This window comes from Crotalus tigris, unplaced genomic scaffold (genome assembly GCF_016545835.1).
Source record: "Crotalus tigris isolate CLP2741 ecotype Arizona unplaced genomic scaffold, ASM1654583v1 scf7180000018230.699579, whole genome shotgun sequence".
NCBI classification, from domain to species: domain Eukaryota; kingdom Metazoa; phylum Chordata; class Lepidosauria; order Squamata; family Viperidae; genus Crotalus; species Crotalus tigris.
Genome location: NW_024096896.1, coordinates 602,037 through 621,101, shown reverse-complemented (window position 1 = coordinate 621,101; position 19,065 = coordinate 602,037). Strand labels below are relative to the sequence as shown.

At 41.7% G+C, this 19,065-nt stretch overlaps 1 long non-coding RNA gene across 1 annotated transcript in view; it reads right to left on the bottom strand.

Moving 5' to 3' along the window:
* Positions 1-665: 665 nt before the first annotated feature.
* LOC120310612 overlaps positions 666-19,065 on the bottom strand; it is an 82,608-nt gene continuing 64,208 nt past the window's right edge. The window contains exon 3 of the long non-coding RNA XR_005557413.1: positions 666-740. This is a non-coding gene — a long non-coding RNA (uncharacterized LOC120310612). The remainder of the gene's footprint in view (positions 741-19,065) is intronic.

The window sequence follows — 19,065 nt, the reverse complement described above, 5'->3', positions numbered from 1 at the left end:
ATTATAAGCCTGAGTTAACTGGAGGAAAATAAAATATTTCAAGCTTTTGATTTGGAATAATCAGAATAGTTTAAGTACAAAAAACCAAGAACCAATTCCTCCTCATAGCGATCAAGTATGTTTCCAATATTTTTCCTTTAATTAGGATCACTCCTTTCTATCTCCTTGGTTATACCTTTCTGAGAATTCCCAGAAGATTTAAAAACAATCTTATAGATATAAGAGTTCCACAGATTTCAATGTAAATTGAATATAGGGCCAGATTCTTTTTTCTCTCCAACTTAAGAAACACAATTTGAAAATCAATAAAGTTTAAAAAAAAATCCACAAGGTTTTCTATATATGTTACTATGATGCTTCTAAAGCAGGCATTTCAAACTCACGACGTCATGTGATGTCGTGTGACATTGCCGGCAATGGAGTGGGCACGGTTTCAGCGTGACGCATCCGGCCCACAGGCTGGCAGTTTGGCATGCCTGATCTAAAGTGAGAGATATAGAATTGATTTTATTATTGAGCTATGTTCTGATTTTTGTTGCAGTGCATAGCTGTATCTAAATTTCTGAAATTCTTGAACATAAAAGCCAACATTACATGTTATGATGTACATCAGAATAAAATAGTAACAATTCACATAATGATTGAATAATAAACATAGCACTTGCCTGGAACAAAGCTTCCCTGGACCACCTCCTTATAAGCCCACCAGCCTTCATGGATTTTTGGTGAATTCTGCTGAGCTAAAGAAAGAAAAACAAAACAATAAAAACAGAGCAATATTTTTTTAATTTTCATGATACAACAGCTCTTAGTCTTCTATATAACATTGTCTACACAATACAAAATAGGTCAAAAAGTTTTGTATAGCTTCTAGAAGAGTTGATGGAGGCCATGCTCTAATTCTTAAATTGGATAGCAAGTCTTGTTTGTATCAATGAGGCTTATGTACAAAGAGAATCTCAAAAGTAGTCTTCAAAGACCTATTTTTCTTTGATTTAACAGCTCTCAATAGACTACTGAAAGCTATTACCAAAGTGCAACAAGATACAAATTCATGATGTATTGACAAAAGCAAATACTAATCTGCCCAACACAAGCACGCAGACAAACCAAGAGTGGGAGATAATTAATCAATGGAAATGGTACCCCAAATTTTGATCTTCAATCAATAAATAATGAGAATGCACAATAAAACATTAGATGTTCATTTTAAAGAACATAAATTTCTGAATCTAAACCAAGCATTTATCAAAATTGGATAGATTTATATACTGACTTTATCTTTAAAGAAACTGCAATTTTGTAATAAAAGAAATGTTCTATTTCTCAAATCAATATTATTGACTTGTATATGATTCAAAATTTCAACATCCCCCACCCCAAAAATCCTGAGATTATTGCAACCAATATATTATATCTATCTATCTATGAATGTTCCTATGCTGGGGTCCTTAATGTTCACCAAGTTGGGTTTCCTGTTGGAAACACGTTATTACTAAACTAAATAACATCATTACTGCTCTATCTCCAAAGTCAGAAAAAAAAATAACCTAGCAATTCAATTCTTAGCTATGTGAATTTATCGCTATTATTCTTATGATCTGTTCATATGGAACTTTGGGTGGATTTAAGAAATTGAAAAGCTGTCTGATTGGCACGGTTCTCATTGAGTGTTCCAGAATACTCGTTAAAAATGCAAGACACAAATTAAATATGTAAAATAAATACAGTATTGACTTTTGAGCCCGACTGGTGAGCTATAAATGCTGATATCATGAGCAGAGTGTGACAAAAAAATCATAGTGAAATGAATGCTTCCATTTTGTTATTGTAATGTTAATGAATGACCATAGTGGTGCAGTGGTTAGAATGCAGTACTGCAGGCTACTTCTGCTGATTGCCAGCTGCCAGCTGTTCAGCAGTTCAATTCTCAATGGCTCAAGGTTGACTCAGCCTTCCATCCTTCCCAGATTGGTAAAATGAGGACTCAGATTGTTGGGGGCAACATGCTGATTCTGTAAACTGCTTAGAGAGGGCTGTAAAGCACTGTGAAGCAGTATATAAGTCAATGTGCTATTGCTATTGCAGTTAAGTACCATCAGCCTTCTCCTACAGCCAGTACAGGCAGTCCTTGACTTACGACCATTTGTTTAAAGATTGTTTGAAGTTAAATGGCACTGAAAAAAGTGACTTACAACCAGTCCCCACACTTATGACAATTGCAGCATCCCCATAGTGAAATGATCAAATTCAGGTGCTTGGCAATTGGAATGTATTTAGGGCAGTTGCAACATCCTGGGATCATGTGATTGCCATTTGCGATCTTCCCAGCTGGCTTCTGACAAGCGCAGTCAATGGGGGAAAGCTGGATTTGCTTAACAATTGTATTAACAACTACTTAACAATCCTGCCCCCCCCCCAAAAAAAAGATTATAAAATTGGGCCCGACACACTTAACAACTGCCCAGCTTAGAAACAAAACTTCTGGTTCCGATTGTGATTGTAAGTCAAGGACTCCCTGTAATGTCACATAAGTGCAATGTTAAAGAAAACTCATAGCACTGCAATGAATGGCACATTCTAAACTAGGAAATGTTAATAACTGCTAAAGAAAAGAATTGCGAAAGAATCACTCTTTGACCTGTGTGTCAGGCATTTGTCTTAGATCATACTACAGGTAAGAACATAGATTTATCTGTTCTATCCAGCTCTGTCTGGAATGTTTTTCCTATATTTTCAAATAAATATTAAAAATCAACCTTTTCCCCAATCTTTCTGCAAATTGGCTGCATAATAGCAATCAGCACAAAAATATAGTTGATTGTTAGAAGGTGGAAAAGAAATACAGAGAAGTCTGTTCTCATCTAGTACTTGCCTAGTTTTTACAACCCAGATATAGTAGCCATAATCACTATAGACTATTATCTTACTGACTCTTGAACCTTTGGAGGAAAAACAAAGGGGCACATGCTTAGTTCTCACTGTTTTGTATTATAAGTGTTGTTTTGAAATTTGGTCAGTTGCAATATAGCCAAGCTTGAGTGTCCCGTGAACATCTCTAAATGTTACTATTGTTATTCAGAGTTAAAACCAGGATTGTAAACCAGTTATCTGCTGAAAACCTCCATCCTGTTTAAAAAAAGAAAAATTGGGGAGATTATGTCATTAGGTTTCTCAAAAAGGGAGAGAAATTCTCTAGCAATGTTTGTACTAACTACCAGGGCATAGGATAATTTGACAATATCACAATTTTTATATATGTTCCTTAAAATATTTGTCTTTCAATTATTTATTAATTACATGGGACAACATTTTCCATCCTTCTTCTTAAATCTTCCTGAAAATATATACACATAGAAGCAAACCAAATTATAAAATAAGTAAAACTTTTACTCTGCAATACATGTAACTTTTGAGAGGGAACACCTAAAGCATATAAAACTTTTTACCTTTTTCTTTTATGTAACACGAAGGTCATTTAGTGAACAAAATACCTGCTTTCAAGGGTATTTTTGCTGAACAAGAGAAGTAAGATTATCAAGTTTTGTGCTAAATGATGCATGACATTGAACTCTATTAGAAAAAAGGTAATTCTGTCAGGGCCATTATACTTATAAAATCCTTATGAGGTCAACAAGCATCAAATTGACTGTAGAAAAAAAAACCCAAACAGACAGTAAACAGGCAGAAAAACATTACATACTGAATCCTAAATCACACTAGCTTGGCAATATGAGATACACATGAATTTACTAAAAGGCATACATATATCCTATAGTTAAGTCAGATGGCACATGTTCTCAATTAGTGTGCCAGAGATCTAAAAGTCACTTAAAATATGATGGAGGAAGAATAAAATGTACTGTCAGGGCTTGTCTTGAATTACAGACTAGAGCAAGAGAACTAGAGCGCAAGGTATCTGCATGTAGTATTGAAAAGCAAATGAGAAAGCAGATCCCAGGGTACATCATTGTCTTTAAGAAAACTGCACATGAAAAGCATGACTGATACAAATTTGCACTGCGCCAATGTTTTAAAATGAATTCTGATACACCAAGCAGGATTTGACAACATTTCATTTTTCAGACAGACAATGAAAGGGTTGGGGTGCCATGCGAGATAAAAGGTTTCTCCCACCATACACTCTCTCTTCCCATTTGAGTAGTGTTTGTAAATTGTGCAAAGAAAGTATCCTAATCCACAAAGCTGGATTAGCAACTGACAGCTCGAAAACAAAGGGCTGTGAAATTAAAATGAAGCTGCCACAAAATGTTTCTTGTTCAGCCTCCAGTGTGGCCCACACAGCACAGGAGGGCTGTGCTCTTTAATCTCTTGCCCATCTGACAACATGGCACAATGCCTGCCTGCATTCCAAGGAAATCCAACCTTACAATTGGGCTGCTGGTGCCAATGGCCAAGAATGGCTTTAAAAATAGACAGCTCAAATTGTACTGCCCATATCATAATTCCCTCTCATGCCAGCAGAAAATGCAGCTATGACCAAATTGTACACAGCCATCACATTTGAATAAGCAAAGGAAGCATGTCCAACTGCATTATACAAATAGCAATTCGACTATAACTGCTTGGAGAAATATACCCGTCCCACAGGGTTGCATCAAACTGATGACTCCATTGTAGAATGAAGTCTTTAATGAGCTCTGCCACACACTTTAACGATTTTTCCACTTTGTCCTCACCATCCATGAATTGCAAACACATTTAGCATCCAGCTGAGCTCACAGAGAAAAGCTTTAGCCAGACTCTGCTCAACCCCAGTTAAACACTAGCTGAAGCTATCAACTAACCAGCACGATTTCTCTGCCCCAAATTCATCAGTCATTGAATTTGCCTCTCCTTTCCCCAAAACTTGCAAAACTCCATGAAGAAACAAAAACCCTCAACACATTCAATTCATGTTGGTACTATTCTAGCAATGTGGCACAGTGTCCCACAAATTCCAAAAAGCCTGCAAAGCTACATTTGAGGGCTTTCTCAAGTAACAGTCTGTTCAGGAAGAAATGAAGGGCAGCATATCTGAACAGCGTGCAAGTTTTACCTACAGAAGAAGATAGAAATGGAAGGACATTGATTCTCCATGAGGGTTAAGGAAGGAAGTAATAAGATTCTGCATAACATTACTAGTGCTTTTTAATCAACATGATATGATGGTGTACCACAGCAGACACAAAGTAAAATCATTTTATGATTCAATAACTACAAGTAGATTATTTATTTGTTTGTTTAAAATTTTATGCTACTTACTATGCTGGGACCTCACTGGATAGAAGAGGGGGTAAAGTAGTGGGAGATTGGGGGCAGCAGGCTGGTGGATTGCACTGCCCTAGACATTGGCAGTGGGGACATCTGAAGGGAAAGAGGGAAAAGAATCAACCATTCAATTTTTATTATGGTCATAGTCCAGCAAAGAGGGAAAAGGGAGTGCTGGAAGAAATGGCAGACCAGCCAGCAAAACTTGGTATGCTGGGAAGGAATGAAGGGAGGCTAGAATAGAAAAATGACATGGATCTACTTTACCTCTTCATCTATCTAGGTTTTATTTGTTCTGAAACTTCAAACTACTAAAGCAATCTAGATTTTATTTCTGCTAAAGTGTGACTAACTGAAAAGAGTTTTGTAGAACCTGTGGAATGTGATAGTTTCTTTTAGGTTTGAAACAACAACAACAACTTTGTGCACTCCTAGTAAAAGGAACCATTAATGGACTGTCAACATTGCTCCAATCTCTTCTAATCAAGGAAATCTCAAGCATGGCGATAGCTTATCTAAATTCCCTGTCCAAGGAAATGTTGACATCCCCAATCATGGACCTCAACATTTCATGGCAACCATGGACATGTTGCAACTAGTACCTGGCTAACTGAAGTCAGTAAGGGATACGTTAGATTTTATATTTTTGGATGAGTGATGATGAGTGATTTGAAAAAAGAAGGTGGTCTGTGTCACTCTAATATCATGGACATATTATTCCTCAATACGTTTCCTGAATAGAAGGGGCGTTGTCTTACCTGAACGCCTTCTCACAGTACGGAGATGGAGAATCCACTAATGGGTTTTCTCTGTCTGCCTGCTCTTGAGACCAAGTAGCCAAACTTGACACACACTCTCTTGCTAGGAGATCCAGTCTTGACGAAGGCGAAAGCGGCTGATGCAAGGACAAGGTGTTGGCTCTCAATTCCCTAATAACGGCCTAACTGACCTTAGGGTGGTTGTGGATTCTCCATCTCCATACTGAGAAAAGGCGTTCAGGTAAGACAACGCCCCTTCTCCAGTACAGGAGACGGAGAATCCACCAATGGGACATACCAAAGCCTCACTGTCCCGATGGGCGGGAAACAGAAAAGGCCAACTCTACATCCCCGGGGACCACTTGCTGGAGGACCCTCTGACCAAAGGAGGTGCTGAAGCAAATCGGTCAATTCTATAATGATGTATAAAAGGGGAGGGCGACGACCATGTCACAGTCCTGCAAATCTCTTTGATGGATGCCTGAGTGGCCCATGCCGCAGATGTTGCAGCGCTGCGAGGGAATGGGCCGTGATATGACTTGGAGTCGGTAGGGAAGAAGTTTGGTATGCCTCCACGATACAGGACCTGATCCACCTGCCAATAGTGCCAGCGGATACCTTCTGTCCCAGGGAAGCCGGACTGAAGGAAACAAAGAGGGCCTCAGATCTGCAAAAGGGTTCCATACGTTTAATGTAACGCCACAGGGCCCTGTGGACGTCCAATGTGTGCCACTGCCACTCCAAGTCATGGGAAGGATCAGGACAAAGGTTAGGCAAGATGACTTCCTGTGATCTATGGAAGAGTGAGTTGACCTTGCACACGAAGGCGGGATCCAACCGAAGGACCACCCGATCTTGGTGGAAGATGCAAAGATCATTCCTGACCGAGAGAGCAGCCAGTTCTGAGATACGCCTGGCTGACGTGATGGCGATCAAGAATGTAACTTTAAGAGATAAGGCCCGCAATGGTATAGTAGCTATGGGCTCGAAGGGCAGTTTTGTTAGTGCATGAAGCACACAAGGCAGCTCCCAAGAAGGATACCTGTGTACCACTGGAGGTCTAGTGTTGCAAGCCCCCTTGATGAAAGCGTATATCCTGGGATGATGAGCTAGAGGAACTGAATCCGCACAAGTGAGCAATGTCGATAGGGCCGCCACCTACCTACGAATGGTCACAGGGGCCAGACCTCTGTCCAGACCATCAAGAAGGTAGTCTACGATCTGGGGAATAGTTAAATTGTAGACATCCAGTTGTTGCCTCCTGTACCAATAGCAAAAAAATTGCCATGTGGAATCATAAATGCGATTGGTCGCCGGTCTGCGAGAGGCCTGAATCGTGGTTATTGCTCGTGGAGAGAATAACTCTTGTGTCATGATGTTGCGCTCAAGCGCCAGGTGGCTAACTGTAACCACTGAGGGTCCGGATGTTGGAGGACCCCCTGATGTGGGGGAACTTTCCACGGAGGAGAGCGGGATAGATTCATTAGATCAGCAAACCAGGGCCTCTGTGGCCAATATGAGGCCACGAGGATCACTTCCACCTGCTCCTGAAGCAGTTTGCGGATGGTCGCCAGAATGAGTGGGAGGGGAGGAAAGGCATAAAGAAGACCTTGCGGCCATGGAGTCCGCAGGGAATCCGTCCCCTCCGCCCCCAGATGATAATAATGGGGGAAGTACCTGGGGAGTCGGGCATTGCTCGATGATGCAAACAGGTCGATGACCGGATGGCCGAACCTGTGGGATATTTCAGAAAAGAGATCCAGATGTAGTCCCCATTCCGAGGGGTCTATCGTGGAGCGACTCAGAAAGTCTACCTGCTGGTTCTTGAACCCCGAGATGTGTTTAGCCCTGAGAGAGGCCAGGTTAGACTCTGCCCAGGATCCCAGTAACCGGGCCTTGGACATAAGGGACTTGAACGTGGTGCCCCCCTGCCTTGGACGCCACGTTGTCCGTGGAGATCAATATGTGCCGTCCCCTGATCCAGTGTCAGAATTGATGAAGAGCCAAGTGAATGGCCCTAAGTTCCAGCCAATTGATGTTGTGTCTCAAGTCTGTGCGGGACCAACGTCCCTGCGCAAACTGAGACTAAAGATGGGCTCCCCAACCGAAGAGGCTGGTGTCCATCGTGATGGTGAGGCGGTCCAGCTTCTTGAAAGGAGACCCCTTGGCTACCGCTTGTAAGAACCACCAGCGTAGAGACCTGAGGGTATGGACCGGTAGCCTCACCTGCCGACTGGATGTGCTGGCATTCAACTGCTGGAATGGAAGGAGGAACCATTGGAGCTCCCGCAGGTGGAGTCTGGCCCAGGCAACAATGGCTATGCAGGGGACCATCTTTCCCAGAAGCTGGGAAAGTAAGACCAGTGGAACAATGTAGTCCTTGTACACTCGGTGAGCCAGATCCCTGATACTGCCCAGCTGCTCCTGGGAGAGATAGGCCATGCAGTTTGTGGTGTCTATGATAGCTCCCAGTAGGAGCCTGGATGAGGGAACCGTCTGGCTATTTTGGAAGTTCACCAAGAACCCATGCTGCTGGAGGACACAAATAGTTATTTCCAGGTCTGACTGGGCCATCCGGAAGGAGGACGCTTGGATCAAGATGTCATCCAGGTAACACTGGATGCGTACCGGTACCTTCCGCAAGTGGGCGGCCAGAACAGCCAGGATCTTGGTGAACACCCTGGGTACCGAAGAAAGGCCGAACGGAAGGGCCTTGTACTGGAAGTGGCAGCCCCTGTAACAGAACCTGAGGAACTGCCGATGTTCTGAATGTATGGGGTTGTGGAGATATGCTTCCGTGAGGTCTATTGATGCCAGGAAGTCTCCTTGTCTGATGCTTCCCAGGATGGACTGGAGGGATTGCATTTTGAACTTTTTGTATGCAATGTAATAGTTTAGCCTCTTGAGGTCTAGAATTGCCCTCCACCCCCCGAGGCTTTGGGAGCCACAAAGAGATGGAGTAGAATCCCCGCTTATGTGGTCTGGAAGTACCGGTTCTATGGCCTGAATCTCCAAGAGATGTTGAATGGCCTCCTGCATAAATCCCTTTTTTATCGGATCCCGAGAAGTGGAACAGGAGATGAAGTGACCTGGGGGACTGGCCAGAAATTCCAGGAACAGGCCAAATTGGATTGTTTGTAAGACCCAGGCATCCGTGAATGTGAGTTCCCACTGATGGAAGAAGTGGGCAGGTCTTCCCCCTATGGGGAATGTGATGTGAGAGTCATTTGGACTTCCTGAAGGGATGTTCTGCCCCTCGAAATTGCCTCTTGGATTGATTCTACTGCCTGGGGTGAAAGCCCAGTCTATTGTATGGATGGTCATATGGCCTGTCCTGCCGGGGCATGTATGAACGGGAGGTCTGGGTAGCTACTGAACCTGCTGCTGTCCGAAAGGACTGCTTGCGGAAATAGGGAGTGGCACGTTCGTCAGACTGTTTATTAAGGTGGGCCATGACCTTCCGTTTATCCTTGTTCTCGACAAGGTAAGGATTCAATGCCTCCCCAAAGAGATTGTTGCCCAAATATGGAGCAGTGGCGAGATGCCATTTGGCTTTGGCATTGGCCTGCCAGTGTTTCAGCCATAGCATCCTTCTTGCTGTGATGTTGGAGGCTAGGGACCTAGAAGCAAAGTTGGCCAACTGAAGAGTCACATCCGCGGCATACTCAGTTGCAGCCACCATTTTACCTAGGTCCTGGTGAGTCTGAATGTCCTCAGAAGGGACTCTGGCTTGTAGTTGATGCAGCCATGAGAGGGTGGTCCTGACAAAAAAGGACACACAAGTGGCCATTTTAATTGCCCATGCCGCTGATTGATGGGTCTTACGGAAAGTCTGTTCCCATATCTTGTTGTCCGCTTTAAGTGCCTCAGACATATCCCCAGTGACTGCAGACTGGGATACCAGTGGGGTCCAGGCCTCGTCCACCTTGGGGACCTCACTTAAGTTTGTAGAGGTACTAAAGATCTTTTTATCCGACCTGCTTACAGAAGGAAATGAGGCAGGGGATACCCATTGTTTTTTGATCCCCCTGAGAAATATAGAAGGACAGGGAATGTGGTGTTGGGCTCCCACTGTTTCAAAGAATATCGGATTTGGACTGGAATCCGATGTGGCCTGCGGTTGAGGGAACTGATCCGACCCAATGTTTGCTGTTGAAGTGGCCTTGCGGAGTAAGGGAAGAAACAGCGCTGGATTGAATAGACCTCCAGATGGGGAGGGTTCAGGGGGGAGTTCCTCCTCCTCTGAAAAATTGAAGTCGGGGTGGTCCTCACCCTGTGGAAATGAATATCTGCTCATTGTGCGGGAGATGTGGGCTCCTGAAACATAGGGATCCCTGCAGGGGGAACATAAGGCAGTGTAGCTGATGTAGATGCCCCCTGTCCAGGTGGATGGAAGGACCGTTCTGCTAGAGCGCAGACCACTACCTTGGATAACAGGGCCTCCAGTCGTCCATCAGAGAAAATATCTCTGAGGTCAGGACACCTGAGCCCTGCTGCAGTTGGAGTAAAGGTAACCTCAGGGGCTGAACCTGAGGGAAGTGAGGGATTAGTAACTGAATGCTGAACTAGTGCATAAGGTGTGGTGGGGGCTTCTGTCAGGGACCATACGCCCTGAGCTGAGGTTGAAGGACCTAAAGGAAAGTCAAACTCAGGGGCCACCATTTGATCCTGCCTGTCTCTGTGCTCTGGAGAACTCCTTCTCCAAAGCCTGGTGCCTATGGCTGGTATGCTTTTCCGCCAACTTGGAAGGTTTCTTGAGAGTGCCCTTGGTTGTGGGCTTGCCTGCTCCCTCTGGTTTGGAGGTGGTCTGCCGGCTATAACTAGAGGATGGGGAAGCTGTGCACATGGGTTGAGGCCCAGTAGAGTCCTCCATCCTAGGTTGAGCTGACTCAGGGAAACTGAGGCGAAGCTCTGGCAGGCAAGCAGTTGGCAGAGGCGAAATTGGAGCAAGTAATGAGGACTGCTCCCCTAACCACCTGACCAGAAAATCAAATCTATCTGGGCTTGGTCACAGCAATTGAGGCTGATGCCAAAGGCATGGTTGGGGACCCGCTCTGGGCTCCGCCCGGAGGCCTTAGGTGGCCAGTCAAGGTGTACCAGATAGCCTATTGAAGGGCGCAGAGGGCCTGAAGCAAGGCTTGGCAAGGAAGAATAAAGACAAAGGTGGTTGAACAATTTGGCGTGGTCTGTGTGTTGGCAAATGAGAAAAAACACACGTTCCTCCAATGCAGACCCGGCCTGTGTGATTATTAAGTCCTGACTTGAAGCAGCCTAAAGAAGCAACCATGTGGCGATCAAAATGGCGACCGACTGAGTTGGAAGAGATAATGATAATCCCTGAGGCTGTGCCTTGAATAGGGAAATAAAGTCCTAAAGGATTTAGCGATTTGGCCACAGAACAAGCAAATTTTTTTAAAATCCTGAAAAAGGGAACCATTTTATTCTTTGTTGCCTTAGGCGGCAACAAAATGGTGGCCGTGACTCCCTCTGCCCTTGAAAAAAGGCCTGTATCAACCCCAGGGAAGTTTTGGTGACACTGGGGTAGCTGTGGCCGCAGCACTGGGCGCTATGCCAGGGAATAGCCCCAAAGGTGGCCTCTGATCAAAGCTTGAAAAAAGCGGAGCCCTGGAATCAGCTTTTTAAAACTTCATTGCCTGAAACGGCAACCAGAATGGCGCCCGCAGCTCGCAAACAGCTCCGGAGGCTTGGAAATGCAATTTTACAGATGTGGGAGCTCTGAACGCAGCTCCTCAGGTCCTGAGAGGGGAGAAAAGATCATTTTTAAGGTAGCTCAGTGAGCTACCCAAGAATACTTTCCCCCAGAGCCCTGGGGAAAACTAAACAAATGCAAAGCAGTTGCCTCCCCCCACCTCTCCTCCGATTTTAGGCAGCGCTGATCCCAGCGCTGCAGGGGAAACAGTGGGGAAGTATTAAGTTCTTTACTATTATAAGTATTATAATATTCTAAATATTACAATTATTGATGTAGATTTTTAATAAAGGAGAATTCACCAATAGGTTTCTACCTGCTAATCTGCTGAGAGAGCCAACCCTGACACATCTTCAAGAGCTTGAGACCAAGTCAAGACTGGATCTCCTAGCAAGAGGGGGCGTGTCAAGTTTGGCTACTTGGTCTCAAGAGCAGGCAGACAGAGAAAACCCATTGGTGGATTCTCCATCTCCTGTACTGAAGAACAAATTAAAAATAAACGACTACAAAAATGCTGAAATGGTCTAACAAAAAAAATATCCACCAAACAGTTGGTGGAAAATCACTTGCTTTCACTGCCTAGTTATGCCTAGAGTACCAGCTGCAAACCTTCCTCAGCCAATCATATTTGGTAAGAGTTATCTATGTTGCAGTACAATCGGTCCCATAGATGGCTGCAGTATAGCGTCTGAGTGGCTGTCTTTGAAAAGTACTTAGAAGTTGCAGCTGGTACAAAATGAAGCAGTTCAGCTGCTAACCAGTGCAAGGAGCAGGTAGTATGATACCATACTATGATACTGAAAAATCTATATTGGTTGCCAGTTGCTTATCCAGAATAATTTAAAGAATTACTACTAGTAACAATGTAAAGAGTTGCTATCAGTTGCTATTATGGCCTGAATGATTTAGGAATTGAGTACCTAAGGAAATACTGCTCCAATTACGAGTGTCCAACTGCTAAGAGGGATTATTTTGAAGACGCTCCTGTTGCCAGAGGTCCATTTTCATTGTATTTCCCTCAGTTATATAACTTATTTCCTCAACAGTTGCATTTGGCCCCAACTCTCTGTGTGGGTTTTTTTTTTAAAAAAAAAAAAACAGTAAATATTTCCCTTTTTCAGAAGTCTTTTAAATACCAGTTAACTTTAGTAATAATTTGTAGATTTAGTATAGTTTTAAATTTTGTAAGCTGTTTTAAGTATTTGATAGAATAGAAGAGTAAAATATATTTAATCAAGAAACAATGAATATTGTATAATCCTATAATACTTTTATAACATATCACCTATATTTTCACATTTTCTGGAACTTTCCATTTACTTATTTTATTACCTCAGCATGAGATAGTAGCATACCGCAGTTGCCAAATGAACCAATGCAGTCTTGGGCTGCATCAACAGAGGTATGATATCAAGAAAATGGAAATTCATAGTTCAGTTTTATGCTGCACTAGTCCTACCACACCTGTCATATGGAGAGCTGAGCATGTTTAGCCTAAAAAAGAGCTGGATAAGGTAAGACACGATAGCAATCTTTCGATTCTTGAAAGGCTATCCCAGGAAAGAGGATATGGATTTATACTCATTCTGTAGTGCCAAAGGTTGGGATAAGATTTATGAGACTGCTAGTCTGTGACCAATAAAGATTGATTGATTGATTGATTGAAGATTGATTGATTAGGACAAGAATCAAGAAATGGAAATGAAGAGAACGAAACTCAAAATAAGGAGGAATTATCTGACCATGAGAACTATTAAACAATAGAACAGCCTGCATCATGGAATTGTGCAGCCATTTGTCTGGGATGGGATTTGCCATTCGTGCCCTGGGCAGATCTCCAAGGTCCCTCCCAATCCTGCAAGTCTATGCATATGTGATATTTTGATTGAGGAATATTAATATAACAGAGATGCAAAAGCCTGCACTGGAGGATAGAGAGAAAAAAATGGAAGTTTGTAATATTATTAAGAGAGAAGCAAGACGATTTAGAGGTAGAATGAATTTGGGAAATGAGAATGAATAAAAAAAATTAAGGCTTCATATACCATTAATAGGATAAGAAAAAACAAATGAGGGCAAAATGGCTTTGGAAAAAAAATGAAACATTCAGTCTTGCATATATTAAACTGAGTTGTGATAAAGCATTCAAGCAGTCGTATCAGAGAAGCCCTTAGAGATATGGATTTTGCATGGCTGATCTAAGGCAGAGATGGAGAGGAGTAATGAAACATAATGGAGTTCCAAAAGACACTAGAAATTATGGGATTACTTAGGGACAAAAGACTAGAATATTTAATATCCAATGATACATCCTTGGGGGGAAGCAGCAGCAGACTCTCCTAATGGAGACACAAAGAGAGCAGTCAGACAGAGGATACAAAACATGACACAAAATGAATCGTAGCACCCATCTAGCATCTTTCATAACTGGCCAAGTCACAATCATATCAGTAACATCTCCCTGTTTCAAAAAGACTAATGTTCTGCAACATACTTGGTCTTAGGAAGGAGTCACAAAAAAGCCACACTGCTAAATTAAAAATAATTCAGGTCGCAAAGGACCCCCCCCCCCGGTGCATCAATCAGCTTTTTGGCAATTAGTGTGGCAAAAGCAGCAGCAGCACTGGAGCTGGTGGCATCAATAAGGTCTGGTGGCTTTGGAGGCACTTGGCAATGTGCCTTTTGTGGGGGCGAAAGTGGTGAGTTTACTGATATTAAAAACAAAATGCCAGCAAGCTATACAAAGCTGCTTGGTGGGTCACATGCAGTACAGGCCTGGTCTCTGGAAATGTCCCATTTCAGTTGAGAATCCCAAGTAATTTTTAAACATATTCTGGGTTTGTTAAATTAATCTTCCTAAATGAACTACATATAGTTCTCTACTTACGACCACAATTGAGCTTAAAATTTCCATTGCTAAGCAAGGCAGTTGTTAAGTGAGTTTTGCCCAGTGATGGGATTCAAATATGTGAACAACCAGTTCTCTGTGTGGATGTCGCTTCCGGAAGTCCATTTGGGCCTGGGCAACAAAAAATTAGCTACCGGTTCTGCCGGCTGAATCCCACCACTGGTTTTGCCCCATTTTATGACTTTTCTTGCCACAGTTGTTAAGTGAATCACTGCACTTGTTAAGTTAGTAACATGGTTGTTACATAAATCTGGCTTCCCCATTGACTTTGCTTATCAGAAGAGCACAAAAGGTGATCATATGACCCTAGGACATCATAAATACATTCCAGTTGCCAAATGTCCAAATTTTGATCACATGACCATGGGGATGCTGCAATAGTTGTTAGTTGAAAAATGGTCATAAATCACTTTTTTCAGTGCTACTGAATGGTCACTAAATGAGTGGTTGTAAGCCGAGGACTACCTGTATTCAAGTATGATCTGAGATAGTGGCAAAAGCGCCTGGACTGATACAAAGCTGGCTGGGTGATTTACTTACTTCAAAGAACTGCTATGAGGAAAAAACGATAATAATGTAAGGATCTTTGAGACAGGGTAGGATAAGAATTTTAACACAAATATTTGTTAAGCTTCATCTGAATGCTATATGATTGATAACTAACTAACTAACTAACTAACTAACTAACTAACTAACTAAATACATAAATCCACTGAATATAGTCCTCAGAGAAGAAAATGGTACCTGGATATAATCAGGGAAAGAGGTGGATTTTAATAATTTAATAATAATAGTAATAACTTATTTGCTGCCTGACTCCCAGAAACTCTGGGCAGTTTGCATTGTGAAGATATTTAAAAACAAAGAACAATACAAAATCCACAAAAACAGCATGAGGTTGAAGAACAATGATGGCAGAGGAAATAAACTCACTGGGGAAGAGAAAGGAAGAAATATTGGGCAATCGGTCATCCTCTCTGAAGACCTGGGCAAAGAACCAGGTCTTTAAGGCCTCTCAAAATACTAGTATAGGATGAGGCTGTTTGAATTTCAGGGGGGGACCTCATTCCAGAGGGCAGACACTGCCACAGAGAAGGCACACTTCTGGGATCCTATGGATGGCATTGTTTAACCCAGGAGTGTCCTAACTTGGCAATTTTTAAGACCTGTGGACTTCAGTTCCCAGAATTACCCAGCCTGCATGGCTGGCTGAGGAATTCTGAGAGTTGAAGTGCACAACTCTTAAAGTTGCCAAGGTTGAACACACCTAGATTAACTGATTGAACCTGGAGTGAATCAACTCTGCCAGATTAAACTGTCCAAGCAATTACTATGGGAGACAGGAGGTCCCTCAAGTAATCAGGCCCTAGGCCAGGGTTAGGCAACCTTGGTTCTTTTATGACTCGTGGACTTCAACTTCCAGAATTTCTGAGCCAGCCATAAAAGTCATAAAAGAGCCAAGGTTGCCTACCCCTGCCCTAGGCCATGTCATGAAAAGGAAGAAATGCTATATTCTTGCCATAGTTACTGTATCAGTTGTAACATATCAGTTTAGAATTGTATGTGTTGCTTGCCATCATGCAATAGTTTATATTTAAATAAAACAGAAATAGAACATTAAACACTTTTTTATGGTTTACAAACAGTACCACATCAAGTTTGATGCTAAACTACTATTCCTTTAACAATACAATCTAAAATAGGGATTTGAATCACCTACTTCTATTATGATCCTTCAGCCAACAGATATAGGATTGTAACCCAATAAATTCATCCCTTGGCCATCCTCAAGTTTTTCTTTGGGTGAATCCAGCATTTCAAGTGAGGTAACAAGATGATGTTTACCACTGTGGTGTCTCACTTTTGCCCAAGTAAACTCCTCCTTATGTTCTACCTTGTTTCTATTTACCTTCTTTCCCAAAGCATCTCACACAATCTATGTGATATCCTAAGCCTACCCTGTCTGATAGTAGTGTAGTTCACCTCGTGAAGAAGAAGTAAAGTCATCTGTTATCTTTGGTCCATTGACAGTGCAACCTCTTGTTGAAGCAAGATGCACCGTGGGAGATTTTATTGACAAAAATCACAATACACAAAAGGTTGTTCTGAAGAACCAGCAGCCTCAAAAAAACTACTTATGACCCAGTTCCACAGTTCTGGTGGTGACATCTCTTTCTTGGTCACATGACCATATTTCAGGCACTTGGTAACCCTTATAGCAGGCTGCAATGTTCCACGGTCATGTGACTGTGATTTACAACATTTTTGTGCTGATTTCCAGCCTCTTCAGCTGGTTTCTGGCTTTTTCAGCTGGTTTCTGGCAAAACCACCTATAGGAATGAATGGAATCCATTAATAACCATCACACTTACTTAATGACCCTAACAACTACCGCAAAAAAGTCATAAAATCAGGTGGTCACAAGTCAGTCTCAACTTATCACTGTCTTGACTTACAAAGGAAATCCTGATTCCATTAGGGTGAATAATCGAGGATTACTTGTAAATAGAATCAAAACTGTCCCTTTTAAAAAATTGTCATATCTATGATATGGTAGATAAGTTTAAAATGGCATAAAATCCTATTGTCTTCCTAGCTTGCCTTCCTAGCTTTTTCTTGCACACGTGCACATAGTCCTACTGCATTTCACATCTTTTCTTCACAAACTGTATCTCAGATCCAGACATCAGATCTAGATATTTATACACAGCTAAGAGTACTTGTTCAATATTTATCTGCCAGGTTCCACTACTTCCTGATGACATAGGATCACAACAGTTCAGTGATGTATTTACAGTGCTTACAAAGTATTGGTTGAAAATTAGAGAGCTATACTGGATTTGTGATTCTTAAATGGACCATATTAGAAAGAGAGAGCTATTCCTTTAGATCACATCTGAAGGCAAATAAATCTAATTTTGCATTTTTCAGTCAATACATGAATCAAAATTCACATACATATTTCTCCTAGACTAGGCAATGCTGTCAGATGGTAGCAACTAGGTAGCTAATCCACAAAAGCAAATTCAGACCCAGCTTCTTAATTGGACAAGAGACTACCAGGAATTTCAATTGAAAAAAATAACACATTTTTGGGGGGTGAAAAAAATGCCCATTTTTTTTTCATTTTCTATATTGCTGCTGAAAAAAACTACAGAGGTATAATGCTGAACTAAAAGAGTGTTTAATCTTTTTTCTATTATATTGGGGAAATTATTGCAAAAACTATAAATGTTCAAAAAACATATAATAATAATAATAATAATAATAATAGTAAAGTTGGAAGGGACCTTGGAGGTCATCTAGTCCAACCCCCTGCTCGGGCAGGAAACCCTACACCATTTCGGACAAATGGCTGTCCAGTCTCTTCTTAAAAACTTCCAGTGTTGGAGCATTTACTGCTTCTGGAGGCAAGCTGTTCCACTGATTAATTGTTCTAACACTGCTCTTTCTTTTAAAAAAAAAGCTAATCTTGAAAAAAAAGAATATACAAATGGAAGAATTAATCAAAAATGACATATTTATAAAACATAAAGCTGAAATAATATTCACCCATATCTTGCCTAAATATGGGTTTCATTGACGTGCATACAATCATTTTCACAAAGCTACGGAAAGGATGGCTTTCATAGAAACCTCTTCTATTCTATTACTGCCACCACACCGGTTTCTTAATCTGACTTCCATGGGAAGTGAAATGGCTATTGTTTTAGAAAAACAAACAGCTGCGCAACATTCCAAATAGGGTTCTTGAATGCTATATGTTTCTAATTATAAATTTCTAGCAGAAAAAAATATTCCCAAGACAAAGTAATGTTTATACTTTTTCTGATGCACAATTTACATCTTTTCTTTGTAAACAAAACCCTTGCTTTAAAGAAAAGCAAGTTTTTATCTCTTTAATAAAAACACAATGTATTATTTAGAATAAAAGCAAATCAAATATAAGAAAAGAAGCAGGGGATAAGGAAAGATAAGAATCGTCTGCCTTCAGTAACTGTGATTCATCTGGTTATTTCCTCTGAGATTCTAAAGTGTTGCCATACATCACAACAATATAATTAGTTTTGCTCCCTTAAAAATGTCTTCGCATGAAAAAAGTATTATTTTGTTAGGCAATACTTTTCAGGCTTTCTTAAAAACTCAGCAACAGTCAACTCTTGATAGCCAGGCTGTACAGGTAGTCCTCGACTTACAATCACAACTGAGACCACAATTTCTGCACTAAGCGATGCAGTGGTAAAGCACACTTCCATGAGTGTGTTGCTTAGCAATGACAATCCTGGTAGTCCCAGTTACTGTCATAACTCCAGATGCAAGTGTCATTAAGCGGGAAGTAAAAGGAGTCCCATGTAAGGTGTGAGGAGCACAAGGGGCTGGGGAGGCTCTGGGAGACCTGACACCATCTGGGTGTGCGT